The sequence below is a fragment of the Phyllobates terribilis genome, unplaced genomic scaffold (genome assembly GCF_046119375.1).
Source record: "Phyllobates terribilis strain yellow unplaced genomic scaffold, ASM4611937v1 Scaffold_3__8_contigs__length_932513732, whole genome shotgun sequence".
Classification (NCBI taxonomy): Eukaryota; Metazoa; Chordata; class Amphibia; order Anura; family Dendrobatidae; genus Phyllobates; species Phyllobates terribilis.
This window is the reverse complement of record NW_027362763.1, coordinates 746167233-746181858: the sequence shown is the minus strand read 5'-3', so window position 1 is coordinate 746181858 and position 14626 is coordinate 746167233.

Here is a 14626-nt window from a genome sequence, read left to right as displayed (position 1 = left end):
GTTAACCCCTTTGCTCCTATAGGGTTTATAGTTACTCTGGCTGGTGTTCATAGGAGACCGTGATTTGTTTTACACACATCAATACTATAGAATTGCTATGTATCATACAAGCAATCAAACAATCACAGGTTCAAGTCCTCTAGGTAGACTAACAAATACAATGAAAATAAATGTTTTTAAAACTATGAAAAAAAAATATATAAAAGTTCAACACATCCCTTTTCCCCCCATAAAAAAATAATAAAAAAATAGACATATGTAGTATCGTTATGTTTGTAAAAGTCCGATCTATCAAAATATGAAATTAGAGATCCAAAATTCCAAGACACCAGAGAATAATAGGGATAAAACATAGCCTTTATTCCATCCTTAAAATAGCATGATGAAATACAAAAATGAGGTAATGCAATATTTGGGCCCTAGCAGGCCTTTTTCAAGCCAGAAATACATTATTGTATTTTCTATTTTGAATTTTCTATTGTATTGGACCTTGTGGGGGGTCATAGCGAGTCTTCACAGATCTACCAGTGGTGCATGAAAATTTCTCATTGGGTTAAGTAAAATATGAAATTAAGTACTCATTGACAAATAAAATGAAAATGCCAGAATTGTGTTTTTGCAGGCACAAAAAAATCAAAACATTGTATGTACTCCAAAATTGTATCGATAAAAACATCTTCTCTGAGCGCAAAAAAACAACCCTTTACATAGCCCCATTGACAGAGAATTTAAAATGGTACAGGTCTCGGAATACGGTGAAACAAGCAAAGGTTTACAAATTTCTGAATTTGTTTCACAACTTAAAGGGGTTGTCCGGTCAAAAGTGATAAGTCTGCAGTCACTGTGTGACTGCAGACTTCTGAATTCCGCCAGCGCAGGCACTGTGCGCTGCAGGGATTTGCTGATTTCAGACCAGGTAACGGAGGGTATGTATGTGTTATACATACTCCTGGCCAGTGGGCGTGACCTCGCTCCCCATACACTTGTATTTAGCGAGGCCACGCCTTCTAGTCGTACACGTCCACTGGTCGTCCACGTCACTAGATGGGGGGTGGCCTCGCTCTATACAAGTGTATGGAGTGAGGCGGCACTGAATGGCCGGGGGTATGTATAATCTATACATAGCCTCCGGACCCAGGTCTCATACCGGCGAATCCTCGCAGCACACAGTACCTGCGCTGGGGGGATTCATAAGTCTGTAGTCACACAGAATGAATGCAGACTTATCACTTTTGACCGGACAACCCCTTTAACACTGTAAATAAAAAAAAATTGCACCTTTTTTTTTTTTACACTTTCCTCGCACTCTGAATTTTCCCTTCTTTCCAGTACATTGCATGATAAATTTCATGCTAAATTAATTAAATTAAAATTAAAATTTTCCCACAAAATACAAGTCCTCATATGACTATGTCGATGTAAAATGAAAAAGTTAAGGATCTTCGAATGAGAGGAAAAAGCAAAAGCGCAAAAACAGAAAATAGCCATTTCACAAAGATTAGGGAGTACAATTGGGGGAGAAAGGTTGAACTGGATGGACCTAGGTCTTTATTCAACCTACATTACTATGTTACTATGTTTCAAAGAGGTAAACTTAATTTTTTAAAAATGTCCAAAGAACCTTTAGATAAGGATCAACTGTTTTCACTTTTAAATAAGTTAAAATTTGAAAAATATTTGCCCTTTCAAATATAACCCTTAGCATCATAGAAATACACTACTTGGACAAAGGTAATCTGACATCTACTAATTACACCTACAGGACATTTCATGAAAACCAATTCTAAATTCTTTGGCTTTAATATCAAGTTGGTCTCCCCAGCTTCTGCACCTCTGGGAAGACTTTCTACAAGATTTTGGTTCCTGTCTGTTGGGATTTTTGTCCATTCATCGAAAGGAACATTTGTGAGGTCAGACATTGATATTGGAGGAGAGGACCTTGCCTACAATATCAGTTCTAGTTCATCCCAAAGGTGTTGAGGTCAAGGCTCTATGTGGAAGTTCTAGTTTTTCCCAACCAATCTTACCCAGCCATGCCTTTATGGTTCTTGTTTTATAAACTAAGTCACAGTCATGATTGAACAGAGAAGGGTCTTCCTCAAATTGTTCCCTCAAAGATAGAAGCAACAATTATCCAAATTGTCTTATATGCTGAAGCATTAAGATTTCCCTTCTCTGAAACTAAAGAAGCTATGCCGATCTCTGAAAAGCAGTCCCATAGCATTATCCCTCCTGCACCAAACTTTACAGTTGGCACAATGCAGTTGACGCGCCCCTGGGCCTACTTAGTGTAGCGTTGCGCACGCGGGGACTACCCGGAGCCGGGCCTGTTGGGGGTAGTAGTTTCGTGGCGGTGACCCGGTCCGTGCCCAGGGAGTCAAACTGTGTGGCTGAGTATTAGCAGTAGATGTTGGACGACTACGCCACCCGTTGAATGCAGCTGTGGAGCTGCCGCTGCAGGGCAGACCGCTGAGGCCGGTGGTACGATTGTGCATCGTAGATGGTATAACCCCCAACGGGAGGGGTATGGCCTCAGGGCAGCCGACGTGGATGATGGGGGTAGCAGGAACCACTCAGAGACGATGCGGTGTAGTTCAGGGTCTTTACTGGTGATAAAGATAGACCCTCCCGGAGTACTGGCTAGCGATCGGGGCCTGGTCAGTCTTTGAGCAGATGGGATCTCCCCTGGCCAGGCGGAGTTGTAGGCCTCCCCAACTAAATGTACTCTTCTGGCTACCTTGCTAGAGGCGGGTGAAAGTAGCCCACGTCCCTGAGTGTACCGTGTGGTGCTCACCCGTATGGCCGGTGACTCGGGGCCTTCTAGTGGCTTCCGCTCCACGACGGCGGTGCTGGTCCCACGCGTGTGACCGTGCCTTCGGGTTTCTTGGCCAGAGGACCTGAAATCCCCTGCCGGGCGGTTTCTGCTGCTGGGTCTGGGTTAATCCCCACAGCCTCGGACTCCGGGTCCGGTGGTAACTCTTCAATCAGGGCGAGCTCTTCAGCTGCCAGCCCCTGATTCCTTTTAGCACGACTTCCCCAGAGCTCCTGATCTCTCTTTCCTATAGCTGCTTCTCTTCTTCTCTCTACTCTACTCACTAACCCTGCCTCAGCCCCAGTTTTATATAGGGGAAGTCCTTCCCCTCCCAGGACTGGGCAGGAGGTGTGGCATGCATAGGATTCCTGACCAAGAGACCTCCCACCTGCTCTCAGACATAATATCTCTATTACTGTGGCAACCAGACCCCTGGGGTGTCACACAGTCAGACAGGTAACATTTTCCTGGCATTTGCCAAAGCCAGACTGATGAATCTGATGCCAGATAGAGAAGCGTGATTCACTTCCAGTGGTTACATGCTTGACTCCAAGAATACTTCGAATTGTGCTTGATAACTAGAGGCTTGTATTTAACTTATTAGCCTTCAGCTTCAACTTATACAACTTATGTGTTTCAACTTATCAATTATACCTCACACAGTTGATTGTGGAAGAAATTTAATGAACTGATTTATTGCAAAGGAACTACAGTACCATGATCTAATTCTGTGAGCTCTTTAGAGCAACCCATATTTCACAAATGTTTGTAAAGGTAGACTGCATAGCGAGGGTCCAGATTTTATAGATCTGTGGCAATGTAAATGAAAAACCTGTATGAAATGATTAAGAGGTGTTTACTAAAACTTGCATTCATATATTTTATGTCGAACATATTCAGATCCCAACCAATCACGAGAATGAATGGCTCTGAATGGCTTAGGCTAAGTTCACAGCAGCATAATGCATTTTGTTTTTTCTGTTCCATATTTGGAGCAGAATAACAGAATTCATAGCAAAGACAGATTTGCTCCATTCCTGACCCTATCCATGGTTGGCCTATTGATTTATGATGGCGTACGTCAGGCTTCCAATAGATGTCTACCCTTTTATGGACAAAAGACAAAATATATCTTTGAAGCATGTTTGACAATAGATAGATAAATATAAAATTTTTAAAGTCCTCAGTGATTGATAACTTTTAATGGCTAACTGAAAAGATGGTATTAAATAACAGCTTTCTAGATTACTCAGGTCTCTTCATCAGGCGTGGTGTAACACAAAATCTCAAGAGTCACATATTTATTCACAAGAGGACATAGAATAATGCAGTAAATAAGCCCTGTGACGTGAAGCAGAACTGTTAATATGGAGGTGAGAAAACAGTAAAACAGTTGTGGTAGTAAATATTGGAGCAGTTCATAGATAAGGAGTGCAAATGTTTTATTGTCCTCTGGCTGAGGTCTGGTCCAGGGTTGTGATGCCCTGGGAGAGGTTGGTGTTAGCAGCATGCATTCTTATGTATGCTTCAGCTTCCTTAATCAAGAGATCGGTGATGGTTTTAGCAACTTTACTATGACAGATCAAAACTACTGACATGTGACTGGAATAACCCAATTTTTTATAGAATCAATGCAGTTTTTTTTTTAAAACTTACTGTCAGTTTAGTTAGAACTGCATCCTCTCAGTGCAATGATGAGCTCACGTTATCTGAGCTTGTTTAAGCTATAAATCATGGCAAGGTGAGCATTAATAACATCCCAAAAGAAAACTAGCACATATTAGAAAAGAAGAAAACTACAATCAAGGCCATATGTTTCTTGTTGTTTCTTGGCCTCTGACACAACCACAATTGCATCAAAATGAAATTTTTTGCATAGGTTCCAGTGGCTACTTTCATGCTCCTTTGTCTAAATTGTGATCCACATGGCTCTAGATCACACGTAGGATGACATCATATCATTTCCCTGAATCTGATGTTAACTGATGTAACCTCTACTCTAATTTGTATCTTAGCTTCTTTTTTTCTTATCCAACATATTGCATAGTTTCTTATGTTAAGAAGCATTTACTTGACTTTGCTCTTATTTTTTTTTCTAAAGATAAAATATTATTTTATTTATTAACATTTAAATATGGGCTCTAAACCTCCAAGGAAAGAAAACTTTCATAAATATGGCTTTCAGCTGAATGTTTCACCATTTTTATACAATTTAACAGAAAAGCAAAAACTTCAGGCAGTAAGCTTCAATATGAAATAGATATAAGTTTCCATGAATAGTGGGGTGGACATACTGTTTTGTTCTGCAACTTAGAACTAAGGAATAGGAGGGAAAAGCTGTCCCTTCATTGAGACTCAGCTTTACCCTATGCAGGGGTGGGTGCCCTATTCCTTATGAATAGCCCCACCGAAACTCCTGCACTGAACTCAAACGAAGACCTGTAGGAAGGGGAAAGGGGTCCCTATAAGATCTAAGGACTGGGAGCAAACGCAGGAGACCTCCTTACAGAAAAGTTAGTTGCAGAGACGAAAATTAAAGGAAACAAAACTGGTGGAACAAGAAGTCAGAGGATAGCAATTGTCCAAAGCAAGAAGAACTAAACAAGGCTACTTATCCAGAGCACGAGCGTTACAACACTGATGTCCAGCGGGGAATGAGAGCCAGGTACTGAGTAATAAAGGGTGCAGAGATCACGTGGCCAAGAAACCCAGCACCAGAAGAAAAGACTAGAAGCCAGCAAACCACAACAAGATGGCCAATAGTAAAACAGCATAGATTCTAACACATACCACTGATGCAACCTGTAAAGCTGCACAGTGGCCAAAGGGGTAAGGTGGCCCACTCTCACCTTGAAAGCTGGTATGATTGAATATTATGATGAGATATTGGACTGCAAAATGCCCAAAGGCCCATATATTGTTCTTACACAGGGATCCTCTTCTATCTGTGTCCGCTCGTGCTCTAACATCTATACATGGATTTGACCTACATAAAAGAGAACCTTCCGATCACAAATCTCATAGTAGACACAGATTGGAAGTTCATAGCTGGTTAACAAATTATGGTCAGAAGCAGAGCAAAGTTATACAAGGAAGTCAGGCATGAGAACAATAAAATAAGTGAAGAGACAGATTTTGGTTCGGAGAAAGCCAAGGATCACAAATTAGGAGCGGCACAACAAGTCAGCAAAAGGCAGAAAAAAGAATAGTCAACAACTGTAGGCAATGTGAAGGCAATCCAATACCAGAGTTATAAAATAAGCCAAATGAATACAAAACTATTCTTAGTTGGCAATGCAAACGGTACATTGACTACAGTTTGAAACCAAGCTACACTTTGAATGGCCATTTAGATGGATTGGCCGACAATTCGAGCACTGGTCAGTGAGGCACTCGAATAAAAATGCCAGCACCCCTATGGCGTGTAAGTAGCCCAAGATCCCCACTAGCCCACTGAAAATTCTTTTGGAGCAGCCACTGAGGGTAGACAAAGCAGCAATGCTCAAAGGAAAGTACTTACAAACATCCATATTCATGATGGACTATAATAATATGAGTTTATGGTAGACCAGAAAGTAGTTATGAGGCATTAAGGTCACCCAAGCCATTGAGCATCAAAAAATAACCTTTTGACTTTTAAAGTTTAAATAGTGAAAGAGGCATATTTTGGTCTAGATTAAATTTTTCAGACTTCTGGGACATCCCTGAGGGAATTGCTGAAAGGCATGTAAAATATTTGACATTTAGATTGTTAGAAAACAGGTAGCTCTGGGTCGGAAAGCAGACAATTTGTATTGGAAGGTAAAACACATGATAGTTTTTTGTAGGATACCTTTATATTAAAAAGAAGCATTGACTAACTTTTTATCCAGATCTCATATGAGCCTTATATAGACAGTTTTGAACAAATGTAGCAAAAAAAGAAGGGCATCTGAAAATCTGCTACAAATACGCTGAATAGTAGTTATGTTCTGGGGTCTGGTGATCTTAATAATGGGCATTCAGTTAGCAGAGAATACATTTTTTGCTAAATGTATTTAATAGTGTTAAGAAAGCATGCTCGACACTGCTCGGTACTCGCCCAAGCATCTCACTACTCGGGTTGTTCGGCGAGCACCGAGCATTTTCAGATTACTTGGGCGGGAACTCGGGTCTCTGCCCTGCATGTTTGGTGCTCTTTACAGAGCCAATGAACATGCAGGGATTGCCAGTCAGTCACTGTAATGCCGCAGCCATGTTGGTTGTGGGCATTACAGTGATTGGCTGGCCGCACAGTGTCACCTCGAGCATTTAAAACTGGGCGCCGCCATCTTGGACACAGTCGCTCCGGATCAGACAGTGTAGGGAGAGTGCTGCTGAGCTAGGGAGAGATTTATACTGCAAAATAGGTAGTGTAGGGTCTCTAAAGCCTGCAAAATCAAACAAACAGTCCTTCTGAGGACTAATATCCATCCCAGATATCAGGCAGACAGGCAGGCAGGCTGTATAGGAGATGCAGTGGTTATACCAACAAACACTGCATTACAGTCCTGTGTGCTGCTGTTGCTCAAATTGCTAGACTTAGCCCCAGGTCTCAAGGACCAGGAAAATCCTTTATTTTTCATCTAAATCCTCTTTTTTTTTTCCCTCAGTCAGACTGTACAAATACCCTTCTTATTAACCTTTTGGTTTCCCCCCCAAAAAAAAAAAAATTGAGTGTGTCTGTGAGTGTTCAGACACAAATATATCTGTTTAAAAGAGTCTGGTTTTGGCCAGATAACTATAACTGTGGTTTTGCAGTTCCACGGTTCAAATCTCTGTATTATCCACATTTTTGCCTTTTTTCCATAAAAAAAAAAAGTTTGAGTGTCTCGCTGACTGTTCAGACACAAATATATCTGTTTAAAAGAGTCTGGTTTTGGCCAGATAACTAGAACTGTGGTTTTCCTCTTCCACGGTTCAAATCTGGGTGTTATCCACCTTTTTGCCTTTTTTCTATAAAAAAAACAGTTTGAGTGTCTCGGTGACTGTTCAGACACAAATATATCTATTTAAAAGATTCTGGTGTAGGCCAGAGAACTAGAACTGTGGTTTTCCTCTTCCACGGTTCAAATCTGGGTGTAATCCACCTTTTTGCATTTTTTACATAAAAAAAAACTGTTTCAGTGTCTCGCTGACTGTTCAGACACAAATATATCTGTTTAAAAGATTCTGGTGTAGGCCAGAGAACTAGAACTGTGGTTTCCCTCTTCCACGGTTCAAATCTTGGTGTAATCCACCTTTCTGCCCATTTTCCATAGAAAAAAAAAAACAGTTTGAGTGTCTCGGTGACTGTTCAGGCACAAATATATCTATTTAAAAGATTCTGGTGTAGGCCAGAGAACTAGAACTGTGGTTTTCCTCTTCCACGGTTCAAATCTGGGTGTAATCCACCTTTTTGCCTTTTTACATAAAAAAAAAACAGTTTGAGTGTCTCGCTGACTGCTCAGACACAAATATATCTATTTAAAAAAGTCTGGTATATGCCAGGAAATTAGAACTGTGGTTTTCCTCTTTCACGGTTCAAATCTGGGTGTTATCCACCTTTTTGCCTTTTTTGCATAAAAAAAAACAGTTTGAGTGTCTCGCTTACTGTTCAGACACATATATATCTGTTTAAAAGATTCTGGTGTAGGCCAGAGAAATAGAACTGTGGTTTTCCTCTTCCACGGTTCAAATCAGGGTGTAATCCACATTTTTGCCTTTTTACATAAATAAAAAACAGTTTGAGTGTCTCGCTTACTGTTCAGACACATATATATATCTGTTTAAAAAATTCTGGTGTAGACCAGAGAACTAAAACTGTGATTTTGCTCTTCCACAGTTCAAATCTCCATTTTATTAGCCTTTTGCCATTGATAGTGCGAGTGTTAGCTATTTTACTTCATTTACAATGGGCAAGGCGCGTGGCAAGGGACGTGGAACTCGACGTTCTGGTCATGGTGCGTGCACAGGATGGTGCCGTGGCCAAGGTGAAAATGTGCCACAACCAACAGCCACATCTTCTCGCTCCCAGTTCTTGACTGAATTACTATTGAAGCACACAACAACACAACTATTGCGAACTGATTAGTGTGAACAGGTTATTAATTGGATAGCAGATAATACTTCCAGTCACCTGGGCACCACCACCTCCGGTCTGTCTTCCACACGGTCAAGTCTTAGTAGCTGTGTGTCTCGACTGCATACTCCTCCTCACCCTCATGCTCCTTCCTCCCATGATGCCGAGTGTCGTCAAACAGCAACTGATCCCACAGTTGGACACTCTGAAGAGCTGTTCACTGGTCCATTTCCATATTTGAGCCCCTCGCCTGCTCCTCTTGAAGTGGTGGAAGAGGAGATCCCATGTAGCGATGGCCAAATAATTGAACAGCCACGGCCACAGGAAGGCGTCTCTGGCAATTTGTCACAAGAGGTGGACGATGATGAGACACAATTGCCAGGAAGTGAGTAGGAGGACTGTGGTGCGGAAGTGGAAGAGGAGGAGGTGTTGTATGATCTTGTAACTGACCCAACATGGCAGGAGGACACGCAGAGCAGGCCAGCAGCACACAGGGGGAGGGAGGCAGAGTACCCCAACAGGCAGGAAGAAGCAGTGTGGTGGCCGCACACAGAAGGCGGGCAACCGTTCCCCGTAACACCAACACGAGGGACATTGCCAGTACAAGCGGTAGGTCTTCCAGAGTCTGGAATTTTTTTAAAGACTCTGCTGATAACCCTAAGAAGGCTAATTGTACCACCTGCCAGGCCAGCATCAGCAGGGGTGACAAAACTACCAGCCTGACCACCACCAGCATGATCAGGCACATGTCAGCAAAGCACACGACTTTGTGGGGCGAACCCCAGGGTCCACAACCAGTGTCAGCGGGTTTCACCACTGCTTTTTCCGCTGTTGTGAGTGTAAGAGAACCCCCTGTTGTGCGTGCAAGGCAATCCCCTGTCCATACTGTATGCAAAGATGCCCCCTCCTCTCAGTCTTCACTTGTTATGGCAGTTTCTCAAGAAACAGCATCAACGTCCACGTCCATGTCCCACCGCAGTGTTCAATTGTCCATATCCCAGACCTTTGAACGAAAGCGCAAATTCGCAGCCAACGCCCCACAGGCCACAATCCTAAATTCGCACATTTCACGACAACTTGCGTTGGAAATGCTACCTTTTAGGCTGGTGGAAACGGAATCCTTCCGCAACCTTATGGCGGTGGCCGTTCCTTGGTACTCGGTCCCCAGCCGACACTATTTTGCCCGGTGTGCCATCCCCGCACTACACAAGCGCGTATCCCAAAACATCTGCCGTGCCCTCAGCAACGCAGTTACTGGGAGAGTCCACCTGACAACGGACACGTGGACAAGTGCTTGTGGCCAGGGACGGTAAATCTCTCTGGCGGCACACTGGGTAAACATAGTGGAAGCCGGGACCCAGTCGGACCTTAGGACAGAACACATCCTCCCCACACTGAGGATTGAGGGCCCTATGTCAGTCAGAGTTGCCCCCACAGTGTAAAGCTCCTGCACATCATCCATCTCCTCCTCCTCATGTTCAGCCTCCATCTCAGCTATCACCACATCAGTTACAAGCTGGATGCACTGCAGTACTGCCTCAGCCAAGCTGCAACAGGCTGTGCTGAAACTCATAAGCTTAGGTGATAAACCTCACACTGCTTGTGAGTTGTGGACAGCTGTGAAAGAGCAGGCAGATCTGTGGCTGAGACCGCTGAACCTACATCCAGACATGGTCGTGTGTGACAATGGCAGTAACCTGGTGGCGGCTCTGAGGCGAGGCGAGATCACACACGTACCATGCTTGGCTCATGTGCTTAACCTCGTGGTTCAGCAGTTTCTTACATTGTACCCCGAGTTGCCAGATATGCTCGTCAAAGTACGCCGCCTGTCAGCTCATTTTCGGAAGTCAGCTACAGCTTCCGCCGCCCTTGCTGTGTTGCAGTAGCATTTGCAGCTTCTGGCACACCGATTGGTGTGTGATGTCCCCACACGTTGGAACTCTACCCTCCACATGTTGCAAAGGATTTGTGAGCAGAAGAGAGCAGTTGTGGAGTACCAGCTGCAACAAGGCCGTCGATATTCAGGTCAGACTCCACACATAAGACCTCAGGAGTGGACCTGGATGTCTGACATGTGTACCATCCTGACAAACTTTGAGGAGTCCACCAAGATAGTGAGTGGCGATGACGCAATCATTAGCATCAGCATCCCACTTGTCTGTCTTTTGCAACACTCTCTGCAGAGAATTAAAGAGGAGGCATTGCAGCCAGAGTATGATGAGATGGATCAAGAAGCCATAGCTGGCGATTACACACAGCTCAGCCTCATCTCATCCCAACGTGCATTGGGGGACAATGAGCGAGAGGAGGAGGAAGAACAGGAGCTTGTTGTAGACGGTAGTACCTGTACAACTGTCATACCGTCGGTTCAGCGTGGGTGGCCTGAGGACAGGGGGGAGGAGGAGGAGGAGAGCATGGTCAGTCATCATCTTGGTGAGGACACGGAAGTCTTGCCCGTTACCAGTCTGGCACGCATGGTTGACTTTATGTTACACTGCCTTAACCATGACCCTCGCGTTGACAAATTGTTGGGTGACAGTCATTACTGGTTGGTGACACTTTTAGACCCCCGCTACAAGGAGAACTTTCACTCTCTTATTCCTGAGGTGGAGAGGTCTACAAAAATGGGGCAGTACCAGAAGGCCCTTGCTGCAGAACTGTTAAAAAATTCCCATCTGAACACGCTAGCGGCAGAGGTCACAGTTCGTTGACCAACCAAGGTATACAGGCGAGAGAGACGCAACTCCAATCCAGCAGAGGCAGGTGAACACTGTCAACGTTCTGGGACAGTTTACTGAGACCTGCCCAGCTTACAGGCCCTGAGGCGCGGGGTACTCTCACAAGGAGTGGAAAGTTTCCAAAGATGGTGAGGGAGTACCTTGTCGACCATACCAGCGTCCTCCGTGATTCCTCTGTGCCTTTTAATTATTGGGTATCCAAGCTGGAAACTTGGAATGAACTCGCTCTGTATGCCTTGGAGGTCCTGGCCTGCCCTGCCGCTAGCGTGTTATCGGAGCATGTTTTTAGTACCGCTGGGGGAATTATAGCTGATAAGCACACTCGCCTGTCAACTGACAATGCTGACAAGCTGACCCTTATCAAAATGAACAAGGGCTGGATTGGGCCAGACTTCTCCTCACCACGAAATGACAGCAGAGTAACATAAAGTCAAATCCACTGTGTTATTTCGGGAGGTGTATTCCCATGCACCACTTCACACCCACATATGAGTATACGCTTCCTCATTTCGGCTGTTTTTTGCTCTTCTCCTTATCCTCAGCCTCCACCACCACTATGCCACCAGGGTGACCATGGTCCATGTTGCCAGCATTACAATTTCTTCGGTCCTAATTTTTGGCAGCTTTTGCTTGGAAGGCATAGGCAAAGACTATGGGAGACCCACTCCCCAATAATGTGAATAATGTTTTTGATATGCTGTACTGCATGGCTCTTGCAAGGGGCATTAAAATTGTCTTGTTAAGCTACTGTGACCTCCACATCTCTTCCAAGGGTCATTGATATTGTCTTTTTTTCCACTGGGACCTCCACGTCTCTTCCAAGGGGCATTGATATTGGTTTTTTTTATTCCACTGCGACCACCACCACTCTTCCAAGTGGCCTTAAAACCATCTTGTTAAGCTACTGTGACCTCCACGTCTCTTCCACGGGGCATTGATATTGTATTTTTATTCCACAGTAACCTCCACCACTCTTCCAAGGGGCATTAAAACTGTCTTGTTAAGCTACTGTGACCTCCACATCTCTTCCAAGGGGCATTAAAACCATCTTGTTAAACCACTCTGAACTCCACAGCTCTTCCAAGGGTCATTGAAATGTTGTTTTTAATTACCTCTAACCTCCACGACTCTTCCTACGGGCATTGCATTTCCTCCTAATTTTAGTCAGCTTTAGCTTTTCAATGCATAGGCGAACACTAAGGGAGACCCACTCCCCAATAATTGGTAGAAGGTTTTTAGTACACTGTAATCCACGTCTGTTTCAAGGGGCATTGCAGTTCCTCATAATTTTTGGAAAGCATTCCATTCACTGCTTAGGCCAACAGTGTACAGGAGACCCAGTTGCTATAAATGGAAAAAACAGTTTAGTTAAGGTCCTCTGACCTCCATGTCACTTCCAAGGGGCATTGCAGTGCCTCAAAATTTTTGGTAGGCATTGCACTCACTGTATGCCCTATAACTGTGTAGCCAAACCACTCCTTTTGGTACAGAAACATATCCTACAAGACATGTGTGGTTGACTGGCCTGATGTTGATGTGAATGGTCCCTGTTCCTCCTGCTCTTTCTCCTTTGCCACCACCTCATCCATCATTCATCACCTGAAGCTTTGTTTTAACGGGAATCATAGAACTGGGATAGTAGCAGGAAAACATCCAGCAATCCTCGGAGGAGGTAGGATATGCGCCAAAACGTTGACCACCTCAGGCCTAGCCGCTACTACATACATGCGCTTGCATTCCAAGGAACAGAAAGCTAATGAGATGGATGGCCTCATGATCATGAATAATTTAATCGTTGTGTTGGAGGCCAACCACTGCTGCTGTCAACATTCTGAACTTTGTGTTGAAGCCTGATTGATCCAGGACCCGCAATCCTCTATGTCTGGAGGACGTGTTTCATCCCAGTGTCCAACTGTGTCCCGGCTTCCACAATATTAACCCATTGTGAAGGCGTCAGTGACATGGACCATCCCTGGCCACATTCACTTGTCCACATGTTTGTGGTTAGGCTGTCCTAACCACTAAATGCACTGGGGAGGGCACAGGTAATGTTTTGGTATGTGCGTTTGTGTATAAGGCACACCGGGACAAATAGGGGTGGCTGGGGACCGTTTTTGGACACCCGGCCGCCCCTAGGCGGCTGGGGAGAGTGTGTTTGCACCCAGCCACGGGGCGGCTGGGGACCGAGTATGGACACCCGGCTGCCCCCTGGCGGCTGGGGACCAAGCGTGTACACACGGCCACCGGGCGGCTGGGGACTGAGTATGGATACCAGGCCGCCGACGCAGCCATAACGTGGTGGCCAGATTCCACCTCCACATGCCCAATTTGAAGTGCAAGCAAGCTAGCAGTATGGTATTGCAGCCTGGGGGTGGGTGGGTGGCAGGCTGCATATTTGCGCTTGCTTTGCTAGGAATGGGGGAGGTACAATTGAACACTGCCCTGGGACAAGGACTTGAACGGGGATAGTTGCAAGTCTGCAATGAAAGGTGCAGGACCGCAGGCATCTTCGCATGTGCCATGAACATGGGGTTGGCGTGCACACAATACAGCGGAATAGGCTGTCCTTCCCACTAAATGCACTGGGGAGGGCACAGGTAATGTTTTGGTATGCGCGCTTGTGTATAAGGCGCACAGGGACAAATAGGGGTGGCTGGGGACCGAGTATGGACACCCGGCCGCCCCCTGGCAGCTGGGGACTGAGTGTGGACACCCTGCCGCAGGGCGGCTGGGGACTGAGTATGGATACCAGGCCGCCGATGCAGCCATGGCATGGTGGCCGGCAGCTGCCTTCACAAGCCTAAAAGGCCTCATTTCAAGTGCAATCAAGCTAGCAGTATGGTATTGCAACCTGGAGGTGGGTGGGTGGCAGGCTGCACACTTACGCTTGCATTCCAAGAAAACAAAGCAGATGCTAACTTCTATCATCATCATCATGCTCCTCACCTTGGCACTCTCAACTCCCCTGATGGAGAATTCAGGGCCCTCCGGAGGAGT